The following is a 7059-nucleotide window of genomic DNA, read 5'->3' as shown; positions in this document are numbered from 1 at the left end:
GTACCTGTGAGAAGGCTAAATGGGTCTAACCTGTGATACACTGACCTGCGATACAGTGATACCACACTTCTTTGCCAGCTCCTCCTTGGCCTCCTCGCTGGGATAAGGGTTACTCAGGTGGGAGTAGAAGTACTCGTTCAGGATCTCTGTGGCCTGTTTGCTGAAGTTCCGTCTCTTCCTCCTGGAGAAAGGTGGAAAGGTCACACAGGACTGGGGAGGGGAGCGAGCCAGCCAGCCAGCGCGAGATCCGCGATGTGGGGGGACTTGGGAGGGGTGTGCTCACTCGCTCGCTCACCGGACACCGTCACGGGGTGGGGGTGGGGGTGGGGGTGGGGGTGGGGGTGGGGGTGGGGGTGGGGGGTGGGGGGTGGGGGTGGGGGGTGGGGGTGGGGGGGGTGGGGGTGGGGGTGGGGGGGTGGGGGTGGGGGGTGGGGGTGGGGGTGGGGCGAGTGCGCACAGAGCTCCCGAGGGGGTCACTGTACCCATGATGGCACGGCAAGCCATCAAACAGCGGGGCACGAGATCACACAGGGCGATCCGGGAAAACTAACCAGCCCCAATCCCAATCCCAATCCCAATCCCAATCCAATCCCAATCCCAAGGCCAAGCCCAGAGCCGGCCTTTACCCCGTCCGGCTGGTCAGGAAGCCCCCTCCCTATCCCATCCCTGCCCCTACCACCAACACCCCTCCATTGTCCTTGGCACTCCCTCCTTCCGTTCACCTCCCTCGGGATAAAACCAATACAACCTCACTGCTCCTGCATCCCACTCCCACATCGCTCACCCCCACCCCCCCCAGCCTGTTCCCCGCCCCCGCGCCGTGTCCCCCTCCCCACCCCCATATCTTCACCACCCCCCCTCTCCCTCCGATCTCCCAGAGCTCCAGACAACCTCCCCTCAGCCCCTTCACCCTCTTCCAACTGCTCGTCCACTCCCACCGCCCATTGTCTCCTTCTGTTCCCATTCCCTTCGTTCACTCCCCATGTTCCCCCCTCCTCCCTCCCCCTTCTCGCTCCCCTTCCTCCCTCATAATCCAGGCCCCTCCCTCTATCCCCCCACTCGCTCCGTCCCCTCCCTGACCTCCCTCCATCCCCCCACTCGCTGCGTTCCCTCCCTCCCTCCCTCCATCCCCCCACTCGCTGCGTTCCCTCCCTCCCTCCCTCCCTCCCTCTATCCCCCCACTCGCTGCGTTCCCTCCCTCCCTCCCTCTATCCCCCCACTCGCTGCGTTCCCTCCCTCCCTCCCTCTATCCCCCCACCCGCTGCGTTCCCTCCCTCCCTCCCTCTATCCCCCCACCCGCTGCGTTCCCTCCCTCCCTCCCTCTATCCCCCCACCCGCTCCGTTCCCTCCCTCCCTCTATCCCCCCACTCGCTCCGTCCCCGCCCACCCTCCCTTGCTCCGTCCCCTCACTCCATCCCTCGCTCCGTCCCCTCCCTCCCTCTCCACCTCCCTCCCTCCCTCCCTCCCCCTCCACCTCCCTCCCTCCCTCCCTCCCCCCTCGCTCCGTCCCCTCCCTCCCTCCCTCGCTCCGCTCCCTCACTCCCTCCTCGCTCCGTCCCCTCCCTCCCTCCCTCCCCCTCGCTCCGTCCCCTCCCTCCCTCCCTCGCTCCGCCCCCTCACTCCATCCCTCGCTCCGTCCCCTCCCTCCCTCACTTCCCCCTCGCTCCATCCCCTCCCTCCCTTGCTCCGCCCCCTCACTCCATCCCTCGCTCCGTCCCCTCCCTCCCTCCCTCCCCCCTCGCTCCATCCCCTCACCCCCTCTCCACCTCCCTCCCTTCCCCCCCTCGCTCCGTCCCCTCCCTCCCTCCCTTCCCCCCCTCCCTCCCTTCCCCCCCTCGCTCCGTCCTCTCCCTCCCTCCCTCCGTCCCCTCCCTTCCCCCCCTCGCTCCGTCCCCTCCCTTCCCCCCCTCGCTCCGTCCCCTCCCTCCCTCGCTCCGTTCGCTCCGTCCCCTCCCTCCCTCGCTCCGTCCCCCCCCTCCCTTCCCTCCCTCGCTCCGTCCCCTCCCTCCCTCCTTCCTTCCCTCCCTCGCTCCGTCCCCTCCCTCCCTCCCTTCCCCCCCTCGCTCCGTCCCCTCCCTCCCTCCCTTCCCCCCTCGCTCCGTCCCCTCCCTCCCTCCCTCCCTCCCTCCCCTCGCTCCGTCCCCTCCCTTCCCCCCCTTCGCTCCGTCCCCTCCCTCCCTCCCTCGCTTCCCCCCCTCGCTCCGTCCCCTCCCTCCCTCCCTCGCTTCCCCCCCTCGCTCCGTCCCTCCCTCCCCCCCTCGCTCCGTCCCCTCCCCTCCCTCCCTCCCTCGCTTCCCCCCTCGCTCCGTCCCTCCCTCCCTCCCTCGCTTCCCCCCCTCGCTCCGTCCCCTCCCTCCCTCCTCGCTTCCCCCCCTCGCTCCGTCCCCTCCCTCCCTTCCCCCCCCACGCTCCGTCCCCTCCCTCCCTCCCTCCCTCCCTTCCCCCCCTCGCTCCGTCCCCCTCCCTCCCTCCCTCCCTCCCTTCCCCCCCTCGCTCCGTCCCCTCCCTCCCTCCCTCCCTTCCCCCCCTCGCTCCGTCCCCTCCCTCGCTTCCCCCCCTCCTCCGTCCCCTCCCTCCCTTCCCCTCCCCTCCCCTCGCTCCGTCCCCTCCCTCGGTCCCCTCCCTCCGTCCCCCCTCGCTCCGTCCCCTCACTCCATCCCTCGCTCCGTCCCCTCCCTCCCTCCCTCCCTTCCCCCCCCCGCTCCGTCCCCTCCCTCCCTCCCTTCCCCCCCTCGCTCCGTCCCCTCCCTCCCTCCCTTCCCCCCCTCGCTCCGTCCCCTCCCTCCCTCGCTCCGTCCCCTCCCTCCCTTCCCCCCCTCGCTCCGTCCCCTCCCTCCCCTTCCCCCCCTCGCTCCGTCCCCTCCCTCCCTCCCTCCTTCCCCCCCTCGCTCCGTCCCCTCCCTCCCTCCCTCCCTTCCCCCCCTCGCTCCGTCCCCTCCCTCCCTCCCTCCCTTCCCCCCCTCGCTCCGTCCCCTCCCTCCCTCCCTTCCCCCCCCTCGCTCCGTCCCCTCCCTCCCTCCCTCCCTTCCCCCCCTCGCTCCGTCCCCTCCCTCCCTCCCTCCTTCCCCCCCTCGCTCCGTCCCCTCCCTCCCTCCCTCCCTCCCTTCCCCCCCTCGCTCCGTCCCCTCCCTCGCTTCCCCCCCCTCCCTCCGTCCCCTCCCTCCCTCCGTCCCCCTCCCTCCCTTCCCCTCCCCTCCCTCGCTCCGTCCCCTCCCTCCCTCCCCCCTCGCTCCGTCCCCTCACTCCATCCCTCGCTCGCTCCCTCCCTCCTCCCTCGCTTCCCCCCCCTCGCTCCGTCCCCTCCCTCCCTCCATCCCTTCCCCCCCTCGCTCCGTCCCCTCCCTCCCTCCCTCCCTTCCCCCCCTCGCTCCGTCCCCTCCCTCCCTCCCTCCCTTCCCCCCTTCGCTCCGTCCCCTCCTCCCCCCCTCGGCTCCGTCCCCTCCCTCGCTTCCCCCCCTCGCTCCGTCCCCTCCCTCGCTTCCCCCCTCGCTCCGTCCCCTCCCTCCCCTCCCTCGCTTCCCCCCCTCGCTCCGTCCCCTCGCTCCGTCCCCTCCCTCGCTTCCCCCCCTCGCTCCGTCCCCTCCCTCCCTCCCTCGCTTCCCCCCCCTCGCTCCGTCCCTCCCTCCCTCCCTCGCTTCCCCCCCTCGCTCCGTCCCCTCCCTCCCTCCCTCGCTTCCCCCCCCTCGCTCCGTCCCCTCCCTCCCTCCCTCGCTTCCCCCCCTCGCTCCGTCCCCTCCCTCCCTCCCTCGCTTCCCCCCCTCGCTCCGTCCCCTCCCTCCCTCCCTCGCTTCCCCCCCTCGCTCCGTCCCCTCCCTCCCTCCCTCGCTTCCCCCCCTCGCTCCGTCCCCTCCCTCCCTCCCTCGCTTCCCCCCCTCGCTCCGTCCCCTCCCTCCCCTCCCTCGCTTCCCCCCCTCGCTCCGTCCCCTCCCTCCCTCCCTCGCTTCCCCCCCTCGCTCCGTCCCCTCCCTCCCTCCTCGCTTCCCCCCCTCGCTCCGTCCCCTCCCTCCCTCCCTCGCTTCCCCCCCTCGCTCCGTCCCCTCCCTCCCCTCCCTCGCTCCGTCCCCTCCCCTCCCTCCGTCCCCTCCTCCCCTCCCCTCCCTCCCTCCCTCCCTCCCCCTCCCTCCGTCCCCTCCCTCCCTCCCTTCCCCCCCCTCGCTCCGTCCCCTCCCTCCCTTCCCCCCCCTCGCTACGTCCCCTCCCTCCCTCCCTCCCTTCCCCCCCTCGCTCCGTCCCCCCTCCCTCCCTCCCTCCCTCCCCCCCTCGCTCCGTCCCCTCCCTCCCTCCCTCCCTTCCCCCCCTCGCTCCGTCCCTCCCTCCCTCCCTTCCCCCCACTCGCTCCGTCCCCTCCCTCCCTCCCCTCCCTCCCCTCCCTTCCCCTCCTCGCTCCGTCCCCTCGCTCCCTCCCTTCCCCCCCTCGCTCCGTCCCCTCGCTCCCTCCCTTCCCCCCCTCCCTCCGTTCCCTCCCTCCCTCCCTCCCTTCCCCCCCTCGCTCCGTCCCCTCCTCCCTTCCCCCCCTCGCTCCGTCCCCTCCCTCCCTCCCTCCCTTCCCCCCTCGCTCCGTCCCCTCCCTCCCTCCCTCCCTTCCCCCCCTCGCTCCGTCCCCTCCCTCCCTCCCTCCCTCCCTTCCCCCCCTCGCTCCGTCCCCTCCCTCCCTCCCTCCCTTCCCCCCCTCGCTCCGTCCCCTCCCTCCCTCCCTCCCTCCCTTCCCCCCCTCGCTCCGTCCCCTCCCTCCCTCCCTTCCTTCCCCCCCTCGCTCCGTCCCCCTCCCTCCCTCCCTCCCTTCCCCCCCTCGCTCCGTCCCCTCCCTTCCCCCCCTCGCTCGTCCCCTCCTCCCTCCCTTCCCCCCCTCGCTCCGTCCCCTCCTTCCCCCCCTCGCTCCGTCCCCTCCCTCCCCTCCCTTCCCCCCCTCGCTCCGTCCCCCTCCCTCCCTCCCTTCCCCCCCTCGCTCCGTCCCCTCCCTCCCTCCCTTCCCCCCCCTCGCTCCGTCCCCTCCCTCCCTCGCTTCCCCCCCTCGCTTCCCCCCCTCGCTCCGTCCCCTCCCTCCGTCCCCTCCCTCCCTCCCCCCTCGCTCCGTCCCCTCACTCCATCCCTCGCTCGCTCCCTCCCTCCCTCCCTCGCTCGCTTCCCCCCCTCGCTCCGTCCCCTCCCTCCCTCCCTCCCTCCCTCCCTCGCTCGCTTCCCCCCTCGCTCCGTCCCCTCCCTCCCTCCCTCCCTCGCTTCCCCCCCTCGCTCCGTCCCCTCCCTCCCTCCCTCCCTCGCTTCCCCCCCCTCGCTCCGTCCCCTCCCTCACTCCCTTCCCCCCCTCGCTCCGTCCCCTCCCTCCCTCCCTTTCCCCCCTCGCTCCGTCCCCCTCCCTCCCTCCCTCCCTCCCTTCCCCCCCTCGCTCCGTCCCCTCCCTCCCTCCCTCCCTTCCCCCCCTCCCTCCCTTCCCCCCCTCGCTCCGTCCCCTCCCTCCCTCCCTTCCCCCCCTCGCTCCGTCCCCTCCCTCCCTCCCTTCCCCCCCCTCGCTCCGTCCCCTCCCTCCCTCCCTTCCCCCCCTCGCTCCGTCCCCTCCCTCCCTTCCCCCCCTCGCTCCGTCCCCTCCCTCCCTCCCTTCCCCCCCTCGCTCCGTCCCCTCCCTCCCTCCCTTCACCCCTCGCTCCCTCCCTCCCTCCCTTCCCCCCCTCGCTCCCTCCCTCCCTCCCTTCCCCCCCTCGCTCCCTCCCTCCCTCCCTTCCCCCCCTCGCTCCCTCCCTCCCTCCCTTCCCCCCCTCGCTCCGTCCCCTCCCTCCCTCCCTTCCCCCCCTCGCTCCCTCCCTCCCTCCTTCCCCCCTCGCTCCGTCCCCTCCCTCCCTCCTCCCCCCTCGCTCCGTCCCCTCCCTCCCCTCCCTCCCCCCTCGCTCCGTCCCCTCGCTCCCTCCCTCCCCCTCGCTCCGTCCCCTCGCTCCCTCCCTCCCTCCTCGCTTCGTCCCCTCCCTCCCTCCCTTCCCCCCTTCGCTCCGTTCCCTCCCTCCCTCCCTTCCCCCCCTCGCTCCGTCCCCTCCCTCCTCCCCTCCCTTCCACCCCTCGCTCCGTCCCCTCCCTCCCTCCCTCCCTTCCACCCCTCGCTCTGTCCCCTCCCTCCCTCCCTCCCTTCCCCCCCTCGCTCCGTCCCCTCGCTCCGTCCCCTCCCTCCCTTCCCCCCCTCCCTCCCTCCCTTCCCCCCCTCGCTCCGTCCCCTCCCTCCCCTCCCTCCCTCCCTTCCCCCCCTCGCTCCGTCCCCTCCCTCCCTCCCTCCCTCCCTCCCTTCCCCCCCTCGCTCCGTCCCCCCCCTCCCTCCCTCCCTCCCTTCCCCCCCCTCGCTCCGTCCCCTCCCTCCCTCCCTCCCTTCCCCCCCTCGCTCCGTCCCCTCCCTCCCTCCCTCCCTTCCCCCCCCTCGCTCCGTCCCCTCCCTCCCTCCCTCCCTTCCCCCCCTCGCTCCGTCCCCTCCCTCCCCTCCCTCCCTTCCCCCCTCGCTCCGTCCCCTCCCTCCCTCCCTCCCTTCCCCCCCTCGCTCCGTCCCCTCCCTCCCTCCCTCCCTTCCCCCCCTCGCTCCGTCCCCTCCCTCCCTCCCTCCCTTCCCCCCCTCGCTCCGTCCCCTCCCCTCCCTCCCTCCCTTCCCCCCCTCGCTCCGTCCCCTCCCTCCCTTCCCCTTCCACTCGCTCCGTCCCCTCCCTCCCTCCCTCCCTTCCCCCCCTCGCTCCGTCCCCTCCCTCCCTTCCCCCCTCGCTCCGTCCCCTCCCTCCCTCCCTCCCTTCCCCCCCTCGCTCCGTCCCCTCCCTCCCTCCCTCCCTCCCTTCCCCCCCTCGCTCCGTCCCCTCCCTCCCTCCCTCCCTTCCCCCGCCTCGCTCCGTCCCCTCCCTCCCTCCCTCCCTTCCCCCCCTCGCTCCGTCCCCTCCCTCCCTCCCTCCGTCCCCTCCCTTCCCCCCCTCGCTCCGTCCCCTCCCTCCCTCCCTCGCTCCGTCCCCTCCCTCCCTCCCTTCCCCCCCTCGCTCCGTCCCCTCCCTCCCTCCCTTCCCCCCCTCGCTCCGTCCCCTCCCTCCCTCCCCCCTCGCTCCGTCC

General features: G+C 73.8%; 1 pseudogene; it reads right to left on the bottom strand.

Moving 5' to 3' along the window:
• The window catches only part of LOC140455155 (pre-B-cell leukemia transcription factor 2-like), a 261617-nt pseudogene continuing 254558 nt past the window's right edge, over positions 1–7059 (bottom strand).

This window comes from Chiloscyllium punctatum, chromosome 30 (assembly GCF_047496795.1).
Source record: "Chiloscyllium punctatum isolate Juve2018m chromosome 30, sChiPun1.3, whole genome shotgun sequence".
NCBI classification, from domain to species: Eukaryota; Metazoa; Chordata; class Chondrichthyes; order Orectolobiformes; family Hemiscylliidae; genus Chiloscyllium; species Chiloscyllium punctatum.
Note: the sequence above shows the minus strand (reverse complement) of the source record. Positions and strands in the feature narration are given on the sequence as shown.